The sequence below is a fragment of the Myotis yumanensis genome, unplaced genomic scaffold (assembly GCF_028538775.1).
Source record: "Myotis yumanensis isolate MYYU_CA2020_CCGP unplaced genomic scaffold, mMyoYum1.0.hap1 SCAF_12, whole genome shotgun sequence".
NCBI classification, from domain to species: Eukaryota; Metazoa; Chordata; class Mammalia; order Chiroptera; family Vespertilionidae; genus Myotis; species Myotis yumanensis.
Genome location: NW_027223763.1, coordinates 36,599,676 through 36,615,961, shown reverse-complemented (window position 1 = coordinate 36,615,961; position 16,286 = coordinate 36,599,676). Strand labels below are relative to the sequence as shown.

At 41.4% G+C, this 16,286-nt stretch overlaps 1 pseudogene; it reads left to right on the top strand.

Annotated features, from left to right (window-relative positions):
* Positions 1-13,208: 13,208 nt before the first annotated feature.
* Positions 13,209-15,832, top strand: LOC139021128 (ATP-dependent RNA helicase DDX54 pseudogene; annotated as a pseudogene).
* Positions 15,833-16,286: the final 454 nt, after the last annotated feature.

Sequence of the window (16,286 nt, the reverse complement as noted above, 5' to 3'; positions counted from 1 at the left end):
AAATAGCTCCTTCTTTGTTCACACCCAGGATGAGGGAAGTTGTCAGCCTGTATTTCCAGGTTTGCTTGGGTGTCAGAAGAAATTCTTTAGCAGAGATTTGTACCAAAGGGCTAATAAAAGCTATTTCAGTTGGTCACTTTCTCTTGATGTCTTGAAATTTCCATTTTATTATGATCAAAGAATGAAAGTATATCTGAGTATATCTGGCCCAAGGGATGGCGTTCCTAATTTTGGTATTTCCTTTATCCTAGAAATGAATTAAATCTACTCATTAACAAACCCTTTCTTGTACTTCACAAGTGGGAAGACCTTCTGATTTGGTGTCACAATAATTTTCTATAGATGTTTACCAGAAATACTTTTACCCCTCGCTTAGCCCAAAGCAGTATGTTCATTTACTCTTGACTTCTTTCATTCATTATATTTATTTTAAACACATTAAGTGAGCACAAGAGAATGTGAAGATGAATAAAACATGACCCCTGATGTTAAGGAGCTCACTGTTCAGCATTGTAGACAGTCCTGTAGAAACAAAGTACAGTGAAGTGTCATTGGTGTTGGGGTAAACAAAGTACAGTGAGGCAAAAATGTGAGAAAGGTTGCCCATATTGGAGAAGCTTCAAAGTTTTTCTTTAAAAAAATGGCGTGAGTTGGACTTTACCAAAGGGTAAACACTGTGGAGAGGGTATTCCCAGCAGGAAGTAAATGGTTAGAGTTGGTGTACAGGAGCTGATACCTTGAGAAGAACGGTAGAGGCTCACAAGTCCAGATAGTGGAGTTGATGGTGTGCCAAGTTAATTTTAGCCTATAATTTGGTCATGGATGTGGATGGAGGATGTGATTGCATACATTCTCAGTTGCAATCTCCAAACCGAGTGGCTTACTCAACAGAAATCTGTTTCTCACAATTCATGAGGCTTCTAAGTCCAAGATCATGGTGTTGGCAGGTTTGGTTTCATCTGAGATCTCATTCCTTGATGACCACCATCTTGCAAAGGACCACCTACTCTTTGTGGCTTCATCTGGCCTTTCCTCTATGGGTACATCCCTGGTGTTCCTTTGTGTGTGCTACTCTCCTTGTTGAATTAAAACCATTCCCAAAGGCCTCATTTTAACTTAACTACCCCTTTAAAGTGCCTATCTCCAAATGCAGTCTCATTCTAAGGTACTGGGGGTTATGGCTTCAACACATGAATTTTTTGAGGGGGGATGGGTATAATTCAGCTCATAACAGGACACTATTCATTTTTTTCAACATTACAAAATCTAAATATGAGGTCTGAATAAGTTTATGGCCATGGGATAGAAAGACGAAGATGCTAATGAGAAATACATTGGGTCTGTGCCATTCTGAGGTTGCTAGTTTGGGTGAAAAGAAACAAGAGTGAATTCATTGAGATAAGCAATTCAGAAACAAGGCAAGTTTTTTTTGTGGGGGGGGGTATAGATGATTATTTCATCTTTGACTAGTTTGAATTTTGGACACTAAGATTTTTGAGAGAAGTTGTCTAGTATGTAGTTGATGAGATGAAGATGAAGCTATGTAATGCTATAGATATTATTTATTTTTTAATAATTTTTCCTCAACTATTTCATTGAACTTCTGGTAAATGGACAGAAACCAATTTTGCATAGGAAGGAAGAGACTTCTTGGAGGATAAAAGGCCATAAATCATTATAGTGTTTAAGGAAATGTTAGCTTCCACTAATTCTCATTGCTTTGGCGAAGCTCTTGAAACTGCCTTGCCTCAGTTTCTCATGACATTGCTTATCACACACACTGATAATTTATATATATAAATTATATATATAATATATATATATAAATATATAAATATATATATATTTCACTTATTGCAAGGAATAGTGTTACATTGTTATTAGAAAATTCATTGGAATGAATGAAGCTAACACACAATAATGGCGAATTTCAGTATCATAGAAGTTTCTAAAATTCGACAAGCAAAACCTTTTGAAATAGCAAACCTTACCAAAAAGGCCTGACTGCTTGTTACAGATGGATGCCTTCCCAAATGTGACTTTAGTAAACAAAGCATTTGAACTACAAGAGAGAACAAGGGTCAAAGAAACAATATTACTTCCAGGGGAAAGGAGTGTGATGGGCAGTAAGTCTCAATTTCGTTTAAGGGCAAGAATGACATTATTTTGTGATGAGTAATAATTGTAGGTAAATGTGTAAACTATTACAGAATGTCACAATATAATTTTTACATAAGTACTCCAATGTTTTATTTGTTAAATTTCTCCCAGCTGGTTCATGTACTCTCAGGATAGATTAGTGGTTACCAATCTGGGCCATTTTTGTTCCCATCCCCACCCCCAGGGGACATTTGGCAATACTTGGAAATATTTTTTTGTTTGTCACAGTGCAGGGGGAGGTGGGAGGTTTGGGGTGATTATTCCTGGCATTTGGTGGGTAGAGGCCGTGGATACTGCTCAGCATCCTGCAGTGCACCGGCAGCACCCACAACAAAGAATTATCCAGCTGAAATGTCAGTAGTGCAGAGGTGGAGAAATCCCGGGTTCATTACAAAACAGTACCATTTGCCTTAAAAAGTAAAGAGCCAATCCTTTGAGTTGATTTTCAAGTTTGAATCAAATTCCTCCCTGAGCAATTGCTTGCTGCTGTGAGAATGGTGGTAGGGTGTGTATGTGTGTGTGCCTTTGTTGGTTTGCTGTTGTTTTCACCTGGGGTTATTGTTGTTTTGAATTAACTACATTTCATAATATACACATGTGGGTTTAGATACAATTAAGCTATATAAGCATTTTAATTTCTTAAATGTATTTTTGCACATATATACAATCAAAGATCATAATAAACCCTAAAAATTGCTACAGTTCTCAGAATGGAAATTCAGAACTCCACTGAGAGTCCACATTAATTACCGAGTCTTGAGTGACTATATAGACCTAGTGTGTATAAACTCAATGTATTTCTCTTTTTTAACAGGACACATTAATGGGGTACATTTATAAATTGTATTATTATTTACAAATCATTTTATCTGCTTTTTCCATTTAATGCGTATACACCCAGTGTCAGTCATTATTATCATAACCTTTTTTAAAAATGAAAAGTAGGAAAGGAGATGAGAAAAATTACCCCAGCTATTCAGGGCATAGTAACTTTAAAATCAAATCAAAGAGTTATTTATTCAGTTGAATTCAACAAATAGTTATTAGGCTCCTAAAATGTACCAGATACTATGACCAAATACTGTACTATGTTCCAAAATTAAAGCCAGAGTCTGTTTTGTATTCCATGAGAAAAGCTTTAGTCTTTTAGGATTAGAATTTGGATTATTTGAGGAATCCCAGAACCAGAAAAAAATTATGTCAATACTATATTAATAGCATAATACTATTCACTCTTATAGTGTTTAAGAGATAGAAATAACCATGGGGCACAACAAACAATTAATTAATATTCTTAAAGTGTCAGAAGTGACAGAATTCTAAGTTTAAATGTCATATTCCTATATCTAATTATCTTTTTTCCTGACTCTACTGGCTGGGGGTTGTGGATCAATAAAATAAAGTTATATTTATAATTACATACATCTAAGAATTATGACTTATCAGAACAGGAAAAGATCTTTTGAGATATCTGATTTCATATTCATCAGGGTCGGAAGGGCCAAGCCACTCTCTAAGTCAGAGCCAATTACTAGGAGAGTGAAAACACAAAACAAAATCTCAGATATCCCAACTCCGAGATAGATGCACTTTTCTACCAAATCTCTTATCTGCCTTCCCCACAGAGCTCCATATTTGATCACAAGTAGTGTGACTAAATCTGAGGCTCCCTCAGGATGTCTGGGCCTCTCAATTTCAGCACTGTATGTCTCTCACTGTGGGGAACCCCACAGCCCCAGCAAGCTGGGACAGTTAATCACCCTCAGTTGACAAGACACATAGAAGTATGTGTTATGTCGAGTCCTTCCTTTGAGTATTGCCTTATAGCATTTCTTCACCTTGCTCAAATATTTTCTTAATGACTACTGATTATCAGGAATGGATCTGCTTGCCATCAGAGTTTTATAAGATAATGAAAAAATAACACAAGGGGTCATGGGCGGGTTGAGTAGGAAATAGTAAGAGATATTGCAACATCTCCCATATATTTGAGACATGATTTCAGTGATGGACAAAGGTTCTTTGTGAACATGTCCCAATAACACCAGAAACAAGATCCCAGTCTATTCATAAGCATGAGTCTTTGAGATAATTGGACTTATTTGTGAAGAGAATTCACATTAACCCCCAAAGTTTGTGAAATTTCACTTTAAGTCTCTAAATGCCTGGAAACAGAGACATGTTTTCATTAAAATGTGAAACATTTCCATCTTCTTGATTTATGGCAGTAATGTTAAATGTATTTACCTGAGGACTTCTTAGAAGAATGATTATAATAAAAAAAGTCACCATTAACAATAATTGGCGGGGAATTAGAGAAATTTGATCCCTTACAGATTGCTGCTGGGAATATAAAATGGTGTAGCTGTTTTGGAAAAGAGTTTGGAAGTTTCTTAAAATGTTAAACATGGGTATTTCATGTCACCCCAGCAATCTGAGAAATAAAAATTCCCATCTCCACAAAGACTTGCATGTGAATGTTCATAGCAGCATAGTTCATAACAACTAAAAAGTGGAAGCCACCCAAACGTCCATTGGCTGGTGAATGGAGAAACAAAATGTGATGCGTGCATACAACGGGATACTATTTGCAATAAAAAGCAACGATACACTGATACATGCTATAATATTGTTGGACCGGAAAAACATTATTCTAAGTGAGAGAAGCCAGAGACAAGAGATCACATATTGTATGATCTCATTTATATCAAATGTCCAGAAAAGGCAAATCTAGACAAACAAAGGGTAGATTGGTTATTGCCTGAGGCTGGATGTATGAACAGGGAGTGACTCCAAGTGGACACGAGGTCTCTTTTAGGGCTGATAAAAATGTTCCAAAATTAGATTGTGATGATAGTTGTGCAACTCTGTAAATTTATTAAAAATTCTTAAATTTTGTATGTAAAACTAGTGAATTTAATGGTATGGAAAAAACAGTATATCAATATAGCTATTTTTAGAAAAGAATGTATATTCACTTCAAATTACTTTCCTTGAAACATAGAACAAAAAAGGACAACATAGTTTAAAAGACCAAGAAAACTTGATATTGTATGTGGAGGGATGTCATGAAGTCCTTATTTCTTTTGTCACGGTTGTTATTTTACAAAAAGAATTAAACCTGTGCTAATTGGCAGGCATTCTCTGTCCATGCATTTTGAATGGCATACATTCCTTTTGCTCAGTCTAGCTCTCTTTAGTTTTCTCCCTCTGTCTCATCACCTGGTAACCATTTGTTGGCATTTAGAGCAAGAGTGCAAATGCATTTTCTTTCTGTGTGTTTGAACAGTTTGGGCCCGGCACAATGAGCGAATAAAGAAGGGAAATCCTCATAATAAGATTCATGGACTCTTATTATCCACGATAATGGCATCGCTCGTCCTCTCCTTCCTCCACTGAAATCACCTGCAACGAGGGAGAGCACAGCTGGATTCACAGTCAGACTCGAGCAGAATAGCAGTGAGCACGCAGCCCTCCTGCCACAGGCAGAGCGTGGCAAGGAGGGAAGAGATTGTTAGTAGACAGTTGAAAAGGGTAAGAGAGAGGCCAACCGATTTCTTAAGATGCCTGTCTGCTTATCCCTTCTCATTGCAGTTCTGAGACCGGTCTGGCCCCCTCATGGGCTCTTCCTCTCCTGCCCCTGTCACCATGGCCCCTGGCCCACCCCGGCTTGTTTTCCATTGCAATACCTGGAAGTCAACCCTTTGTACAAGTTAGGGACCAAATCAAAGCCCACAAATGGAATGTGTAGGTTATTTACGGATTGTTGCCGAGCAAATTTAATCACTGGCCGGCTGTTACTCCATCATCATTTCTCTTGAGGAGAACATCACAGACTTAAATTTTGCAAAGGAGGGAGAAGTGGCCATAATCCAACTATGACAGTAACAGCCAATTCTGCTGTGATGGGAAGAGGTGCTGTATTAGTGCCAATACATTAACCAACTTTCCAATTGCAGCGTGGAGACTGATTGCCATTACAATTCCCACGGCACTCCTCCATGGAGGTAACAGAACTGCTCTGCTTGAATGAGCATTCGTTTCTAGTTGTGCTGGAGTGTGTGTGTGTGTGTGTGTGTGTGTGTGTGTGTGTGTGAGAGAGAGAGAGAGAGAGAGAGAGAGAGAGAGAGAAACACAATAATAACTGGTTAACATGAGAGTAGGTGTGGAGGGCCAGGAATTTCTGAATCATTCTTTCACCACTAGTTGCATGATGTTGGGCAAGTCAATCAGCTACTGTGAAACTCGGACTGTTTTTGCAAAATGTGTAGAATAGTAATAATAATACCTCCTAGTGGATTAAACAGGGACACAAATTATTTAACAGTTTCTCCATCAGGATATGAAGTCTGTGTCCCCTCCCCTTGAATCCAATAGGCACTGGGACTGTTCTGATTGATAGAACATGGCAGAAATGACACTGGCAATTTCTGGGTATAAGCCTTAAAAGACTGGCAGCTTCTATTTCCTGGCTTGCAGGGACTCCTAAGTTTTTACTTAAGAGGTCTGACTTATGCTGAAAATACCAAGCTGGAGAGGCCATACGCCAGCATTTCAGCCGACTGTCCCAGCAGAGCAAGTGTTTCCAGCAGTCCCAGGGCAGCAGGCGTGTGAATAAAGCCATCCTTGGAGTCTCCAAAGAAGCCTGCCCACCAGCTGAATAACCCATGTGGCCTCAGTTGATACCAAGAGGAGCAGGAGAATCGCCCTGCTGAGCCCTGTTCCAATCCCTTGGCCACATATCCATGAGGTATATGAAACTAGTTGCTTTGTTAAGCTGCTAAGTTTTGGGATAATTGCAATAAATAATCAACAGCTATCATGAAGCTGTTGAAAAGATTAAGTGGAATAATAAAATTGGTCATTAAAGAGTAGCTTTTAGTGCTATTTCAGCAATGATGATAATACTAATAAAAAGGAACATAGTTTAGCCTTGCCTAATATTAAACAAACAAATAAACACAACCTTTAAAAAATAATTTAGAGAGAAAAAATCCTTCTTGACCTATAGCTTTTATCTTTAACAACAGATAATATGAGGAATTGCCTGGAATAATTGGAGCATCATACACATCAGGATAAAGTAGGCATATAAAATACCTTCAATATACCAGGCACCATGTACACATTTTCTCATTTAATCCTTACAGCAACCCTCTGAGGTGACTACTTTGGGTTCATTTCTTACAATAAATAGGCCCAGAAAAGTTGAGTATCTTGCCGAAAGTTTCACAGCTAGGAAGTGATAGAAGTAAAAATCCGAACACATGGCTGTCTGTCTCCAAGGCAGAGAAAAAGCATCAATTGAGTTGGGCCTTGGAGAACACATAAGCATAGAATGAAAGAGACGGAAGCCTGGAGGCATTGTAAGGCTGTTGCATTGGGGGTGGTGAGAAGATGAGCTGCAGTCTTTTCTGATGAGCTCCAATCAGCAGAAGTTTACTCTCTCGGCTGAGGTGGATCTCCAGGTCCCTACTTCTCACTCACAAGTTGGCCCTGATGAAGAATGTGGAAATGGGCCTGGAAAAACATGCTGGGTGCTGGAAATCAGGGTGAGATGATTGAAAGCTCAAATGTTGCTTCAGGACTCACCGTTTCTGCTGAAGTCTGACTTTCTTCTCCTCTCCTGGCTTTTGGCAAAGCAGATACTAGCAGAGAACAAAGACTGCTTCCTTCAGTGCCTGAGGGACACAGCCAGTATATCAAAGTTGATAAAGGAACAGATTGGATTTGTCAAGGTATACCTCTTGAATATTTTACTAAATCACCGTAGTCCATGACCTAAAATAACCCCAGATTGAAACTTTTGGCTCTTCCTTGCCTTCAGTCCTCTGTGAACAGCAAGGCTGCCAGCAGCCTCTTGCAGCTCTGAAATGGGCACATGTGATGGGGGGTTTATGCTGACAAGAAGGTAACCCCAGGCTCAGTGTGCCCTGCATACCTCCTGGAACAGAGGCTCATGATGCTCTGGGCTCCTCCAACGACTTACTTCACCCCTGGTGCTCTGACTTGCCACCTTCCCCAAGTACCTTGTCATTAAAAATAGTCTCTTGTTGATCTTATAGACTTTTCTTCTCTCTTCACCGTCACAAATGTGCAAAAAGTAGAAAATACTCATGCTAACTACTCCCAAGTCTTCAACTTTGGAGCAGTAACTGGGTAAAAGCAATTAAAATGAAAGCACAAACCATCCTGAGCAATTGTGTCAACAACAACAAAGGAAATAAGAGTTTAGCTGGATTTAATAAGCAGATTTCTCAACTTTTCTTTGAAGGCTCTCCTTATTCTTGGAAGGGCAGTTTTGTAGGAGATGGTCTCTACAATGCTTTTCATCTTATATTTGCTGGAGAAATAAATCCACAAGACAAGACATTGTTGTTAGTTAAATGAAACAGGTATTACAAAGTAAAACTTAGAGCTGGACATAAAGCCTATTTAAAAGAAGGATCCTTCAGTAGCCCTGGAAAACAAACAAGTAGTTTCTTTAGCTGTGGCACAATGGAAAGGCTAGTGTGAGGGGAGTAAAGACTTTGGTAAAATATCTGGGCTCTGCTTTCTCTTCTGAGATTTTGCTGAAGGTTCCATTCCAGGTTCTACAGTATCTAGTCAAGGGTCTGTAACTTATTTTCATGGAGAAACAAAATCTTACACTTAAGATCATTTCCCTAATTTACTGAGATGACTCAGAGTGTTCATTGTCAGCAAAAAAAGTCAGCCTGTTTGTCTGGTTCTTCCATTTTAGTGGTCCCCCTGCTTCCCCTCCCTCCCCCCAATAAATTCATTGCACTATCCCCAGAATTAGATAATGAAAAGATACAGGTACCACTAAGTTCACCTTTCACCTAATTTGGGTGAGTCAGTGCAAGATTTTGGGCCATATTTGTTTTTCTTTCCTGCCAGAATAGCTTCTTGGTGGTGGAAAGGAGATGTAGGGATATTATGAGACATTTGATGATATTCTGGAATCTTCTGTTTCTTTTCTAACATTTATAAAATTCAATGTGCCCCTTTCTATAGTTTCTGTTAATGGGGTTTTGTAGTGTGCATGGTTGATGCAGTTAATTTTGTGGGACAAAGAGTCTGTGATCCGTAGTCACCCATTATCCTTACCTGAAAGTATCTGGTCCAGATAATTTTAGAAATTCCTTTCCAAGTCACCAGTCCTCAGTATTATCTAATAATTATATGAAGGCTACGTTTATTATATATTTATTTAATAAATTCTAGCTATTCTATGAGGTTTTCATGCACTAGTAACTCTACTCCTCACAGCAATCCTATGCGATAGCTATTGTTATTGTCAGCATACCATCTCTTTAAATGAGACACTTAGGGAACGATATGGTTAAATAACTATCTCAAGGTCAGCAACTAATGGAAGGTGGGCCAAGATTTGATTCTAGGCATTCTGGAATCTGCACCTGCAACCTCAAGCCCTGTGTTGTTTTCCTTTAAGAACTGAGAAGGGGGAACCAGCTGTGCTCCATCAAATTCTGCCACTGCCAAGCACCCATCTTTGTGTCAGTGCCTGGCTTTATCCAAATTTGGCCCTTATAGTACCTATTATTCATTCTAAGTGCTTAGAAGTTGCATTAGGGCTAGATTTACACATGTGGTGGCAGCATCATTTCAGAGACTTTCAATATCTTGTGTCATGGTAGAGTGAGCCATGCCTCTGGGTTTCAATAGACCTGCTCTGATAGCAGAGTCATGTCTTTTGTTCTTTAAAAAGTATAGTACACTACTGTCACCTGCCATATGAAAATGGCCATTGTTTATTTGGACTTGCAATACTTCATCTCCCCAGTTGTTTGGAGAATAAGCATCTCATTGTCCTTAGTTCATTGTTTTTCACTTCTACTTTCCCAAGTGCAACACATATTCCTCATTCTGCCAGATTCCTCCATAAGGACCAGGAAATAGTTATTCTTTCATGAGCAAATGAAAAAAAAAAGGTACAACTGACAGCAAAGCACAGAGATAACTTGTGTCTGTTTGCCCCGATAGCCTTCTTAGGACATCATTGCAGAATGTTGGCTAGGACAGTGGAAAAAATAAATGAAAACATGAGAGTTTGAGTCATCCTTCGAAATAAATAATTGTTCCCATTCCTTCTTCAACCAATCTGTCAGAAAAAGTCTCCCTTGACCCAGAAATGAAGAATTATATTAGTGATCAGTAAATGCATCTCATTCAGGGGGAAAAAATGACATAATGTGCCAGAGAGAACAAAAGTCATCTTAGAATCGGGGGTGGAGGTCAAGGAACTGACTAATTTCATACAGCCAACACTTCATTCCATGGGCTGATTCACACTCTACCAGTGGGTGTCAGTGCTGGGAAGATGGGCTTTTCTTAGCTCAAGTATTTCAGAGCCCAGCGTACAAAGAAGTCAAGGTATTTTTCTACACAGTGAACCCTGTCTCGGTTTTGAAATGATTGTTTAATATCCTATATAATATAAGATAAACATATAAATTGACTGTCCCTCTGCTACGCTCACCAGCCAATCAGGAGTGAGTATGCAAATTAACCCAACAAAGAAGGCAGGTAAATTTGAATACACAGGCACCGGGCAGAGAGCAGAGTGGGAGAGCCTGCAGAGAGTGGAGTGGCTTGGGGAAGTTGGCTCCCCAAGCCACCAGATGGAGAACAGAGAAGGAGAGCTGGTGGCTTGGAGGACTTTGCAGAATGGAGGCCATGGGATGGAGACAGAGCAGGAAGGGAAAACCAAGAGGGCAGGGAGCACCAGGAATTCTGGGAATAGTAGTTCTGGTGGCAGCCCCAGGACCGGAAGTGGAAGCCCAGAGCACGGGGAGCACCAGGAATGCTGGGAATCATAGTTCTGGTGGCAGAAGGATCTCTTAGACACTAGAGCAAAGTGAGCCTGAAGCAAGTTACTGGGGATGGTGGGAAAGCAAAGGTGAGAGACATAAGTAAAATCAGAGTGTCTAGGAAAAATTAAAGGGAAGATATCCTAAAACTTCCAGGAAATCTCCACCAATGAAGCAAAGAAAAAAAATGCCTCTATTATTGTGTGAGCAACAAACCAAACTGAGTTGGGGTCTCAGACAATTTGCTCATATGATTGCAAAGACAGACAGGAACTCCCAGATTGGAGAGGGCTCCCTGAGGGCTCCCAGATTGGAGAGGGTGCAGGTCGGGCTGAGGGCCCCCCACACCTCTCAGTGCATGAATATCATACACCGGGCCTCTAGTTATTTAATAAAGAGTGAAATCAGAGAAAAAATATGGATTGCTCTTCCACTTTTAGCACAGGCAAAGAAAGGAAAACTGAGCCACACACACATAAGGGCTCTAGATGTGGGTAGACCATTGACTCTGGGCAAAAGAGGGAAACTTCCAGGTGGCTAAGTTGTGGGGAACAGTGATATATCCCCGTATTTGGATAGATACTGTTCTCTCCAAGAAGCTATGAGGGGCTTCTATGTGGTATTATTAGAGTCATGAAGACATGAGTGTGTAGTTTTGAGCGCACAGGTATTGGTGCTTGGCATTGATTTTATGCTGAGTTCTGCTCCTCATGTGATCTGGGATTACTTGATATATTCTTTGAGTTTTTTTTGTCACGAAAATGGGTATATTAACATTAATTCATAGGGCTGTTGGAAGGGTTAAATAAAATAATAAAGTATCTGACATAGTAATAGTCTCTATTACATAGCAAGCACTCACTGTTAGAGATAATAGTTTTTACCATCATCTTGTTACTGTTTCTTACATGGGAGTCCCCCACTTATAAATGCCATACAGAACATAGGCAGTTTGGAAATAACCACCATTTTGTGTCACTTCACTCTTTTCCAGGTGATTTCTCCTCCATTTCATGATTATGCTCCATGCTCAGGGGTCATTGTAACCACAGCTGTGAGTCCCTGTTTAATTCTCAAATCTCTCAAAGCCTCAGTTTGCTCATCTGTCAAATTTACCCAATGCCCATTCTGTCTAACACATTTAAAAAGGGCTCACATCTTATGTTGGCCTTGGGTCTACCCTAATTATGTTTTTACTGGAAGTAGCAGATGAGCAGTCTCTAATGGGAGAGAATGCCCTCACAGAGTAATCCGTCCATTGCCATTGAGAACTGCACCGCAGCCTGGCAGGACACTCCTACGCAAAGGTATTTCAATGAATTTCACGGAACAGATGAGGTACGCAGTGCACACCTGCCTCTTAGGATTAATTCTCAGGTTATAGTGAAGCTCGGGAAAGTGCTATTTCTTGACCTAAAAGGAGGTTAAAACACTTTCAGTGGAAATCGATTCACTTCAAGGTATTTAGCACTGTTCATATTTTGTGAAAGTCTCTATGACAGGGCTGGTTTCAATTGGCACTTTATGTCGCAGTTACAGGAAGCCCATCGCAAAGAGAGTGGAATCTGAATGAAAGTTTAACAAGATGGGCTATTTCCTTTGTTTCACTTCCAAGGTAAAAGGGGAACATGCCCCAGACCCCCAGACTGGCTGAGGATGTTGGGACCCCTCTACACATCTGCTACATAAGAAGTGGCAAAGTGATTGCTGGAAAAATAAAATTAGTTTTTCCGGCTGCTTTTATTTTTCATTTGCTAGGGGAATTTTTGTTACACTTGGTCAAATAGCATTATGTACAGTGAAGGAAATGAGGTGTGAGGGAATCATTCAATAAAAAATGATAAATCATAAAAGATCATTTAGAGAAAAATGCTGTTAGCAAGAGCTTGAGAAGTATGAAGATCTATTTCCATAGGCTTTTAGGATATGCTATCACGGAAATTGCACCATATAGTTGCTCCTTTCTTCCTTGAAAAGCTAGTGATAAATTTCAAGTGGAATTACACAAGAAATAATGCAGGCGGTCAGTCATGACCTGAAACTGGTTGGGGAAAATTGCTTTCTGAGGGGAAAAAATATAATCAGAGCCATGACCAACAAATTAGAAAACAAAACTCAAATTATGGGAATCATTTCAGTGACTAATATGTGACTGTTGGGGAAGAAAGAATGACAAGATAAGATTAACCAAGGGGGTAGGGAGGATGTAAAGAAATGGGAACCTTCACGTGCTTCTGTGGAAGAGAAAATGGTGCAACTATTTTGAATAACATTTTTGCAGCATTGAGAGAAATTGAGTATGTGCATATTGGAAGGCCCCTCAATTGCACAGTTAAGTGTATGCTTGAGAAAATGTCTTGCCCAAGTACACAAAGTAACACATTTGAGCACGTTAAGATAGCATTACCTGGAGTAGCAAAATGATGATAACAAACTAGAAATAAATAAATAGAAAAACAAAGTGAAAAATATTTTTATGAGGGCCTAGTACACAGGATTTCAAAGAAATTACCTAGTTGAACATAGATTAATGTGCATAGATCAAAATATTATTAACAATAAACTAAATGGCTGTATAGCTCAGTGCTATTTATGCAGATAAATAAAACATATACAAAGCATTGCTAGATATTATACACTGATATGCATATACATAAGAAATAAAATTTGTGGGAGTTATATCTAGAGCAGAAGCATGAAAAAAAAGCCTTTGAGGGGGGGAATGGAAATAAAATAAAACATAAAAAGAGAACGAATTTGAACTGATGATAATATATTAATGATATAAATTTACAAATAAAAAAGTAAGATAAATCTAGTTCTGTATGTTAGAAGTCAAATGTTGCATCTATATCTATTTACCTATCCTATATAATAAAAGTCTAATATGCTAAGTGTCCGGTTGTCCATTCAACAAATCAAAGCGTAATATGCTAATGATATGCTAAGGCCACTCAACTGCTCACTATGTTATGCACTGACCACCAGGGCGCAGACAGTCGACTGGTCGACTAGTAGCTATATGTGTAATGACTACCAGGGGCAGACACTCCAATCAGGTTAGCTTGCTGCTGGGGTCCAGCTGATTGGGACTGAGCAAGATGGGCCGGACACACCCTGGAGCCCTCCTGCGGTCCCTCCCTGGCTGGCCTACCTCCTGCGGCCCTCCCCAGCCCTGATTGTGTACCAGTGGGGTCCCTTGGCCTGGCCTGTGTCCTCTATCAATCCGGAACCCCTTGGGGGATGTTGGAGAGCTGATTTCGGCCTGATCCCACAGGCCAGGCCCAGGGACCCCACTGGTGCATGAATTCATGTACTGGGCCTCTAGTAGCTGTATAAAAGGATATCCTATATAATAAAAGGCTAATATGCAAATTGACCAAACAGCAGAATGACTGGGACTGGTCACTATGACACACACTGCAGTGGCCAACCACTGATCTGGCCCTGCCCCCCCCATCCCTGGCTCAGGCGTTGAGTGTCTACCTCCCCCACCCCCCTCCACCACTTGGTCTCCCCTGGGGGTGAGGCCACCACAGCGGGTGAGCTGTGCCCACATCTACAGAGCCCTGAACCAGACAGCCTGCAAGATCAACCTGGCCAAGTTCACCCATGACAAGTGCTCCACCCTCATGGTGACTGACCTGGCAGCCTGGGGCCTGGACATCCTGCTGCTGCACAATGTCATCAACTTCAGCTTCCCATCCAAGGGCAATCTCTTCCTGCATTGTGTGGGTTGTGTTTCCTGGGTTGGCCGAAGTGGCACAGCCTACTCCTTGGTGGCCCCAGATGCGGTCTCCTACCTGCTGAACCTGTACCTATTCCTGGGCCATGCCATCACCCTCGCCCACTCCCACAAGGAGCCCTCAGGTGCCGTAGGCAGGCGTGGACAGTGTGCTGGGCTGGGTGCCACAGAGCATAGTGAATGATGAGGACTATGGCCTGGGGAACACCCTGGAGGCATCGCTGGAGCTGTGGGGCCTGGGCCGCGTGGCCAACAACGCCCAGCAGCAGTATCGCGCTCATGGCCGGTGCCCTCACCAGAGTCCATCAAAGAGGCCAAGGAGCTGGACCTCATGGGGCTGGGCCTGCATCCCCTCTTCAGCTCGAGCTTTGAGGAGGAGGAGCTGCAGTAGCTGAGGCTGGTGGACAGCATCAAGTAGTACCGATTCCGGGCGGCTATCTTTGAGATCAACGCCTCCAGCTGGGACCTGAGCAGCCAGGTGATGTGGGCCAAATGGCAGAAGGACTGCAAGGCTATCACCAGCTTCCAGCAGGGTTGGCAGGAAAGGCAGGAGGGCCTGGCTGGCCCAGCCCCGAGCTGCCCAGCAAGGCAGGTGGAACAGCCTGGGAAAGAGGAAGAGGAGGAGGAGGAGGAGGAGAAAGAGGAGGAGGAGGAGGAGGGAGAGAGAGTGGAGGACATCTTCACAGGGGTCATGGGCCAGAAATGGCAGCAGCCAGGACCTGAACGGGGAGCCAAGAGGCAGAAGAAGGAGGCCTGGTCACTGGACCAGGATTTCTATGTCCCCTATCAGCCCAAGGACTTCAACAGTGAAAAGGGCCTGAGTGTTGGTGGGGACAGGGGCACCTTTGAGCAGCAGGTGGCTGGTGTTGTCCTAAACCTGATGGGGGACGAGGCCCAGAAACTGACCATGGGCTGGCAGCAGCTCAAGTGGGACCGGAAGAAGAAGCGGTTTGTGGGACAGTCAGGACAGGAGGACAAGAAGAAGATCAAGATAGAAAGTGGTCACTATATCAGCAATTCCTACAAGCGGGACGTCTACCAGAAGTGGAAACAGAAACAGAAAATCGCCATACGCTCAATGCCTGAGCCCTAGCAGGCCACCAGCAGTTGGTCCTGTCAGCTGTCAGTGGTGCTGTTTCTGCCAGATCCGGTTGGGGCATGTGCAGGAGGCAACCAATTGATGTGTCTTTCTCACATCCATGTTTCTCTCTCTGTCTCTCACCTTCCCTTCTACTCGAAAAATCAATGAAAAATGTCCTCAGGTGAGGATTAACAACAAAAATAACCACCCACAAAATATGCATACATATGCACATATACAAAAATACATGAATATTGGGGGACTGGAGGACGGGGCCCACAGGCGCACATATTTCGAGTGCCAGGCCTCTAGTGTATATATAAAGATCTCTCTGTGTATTTATATGTAGATCTAGATTTACATATCTAGATCTGTCTATGTCTGTGTATGTCTGTGTTTGTGTTTGTGTCTGTGACTATGTCTATGGCTATATCTTTGTCTGTGTCTTTGTGTCTGTGTTTGTGTC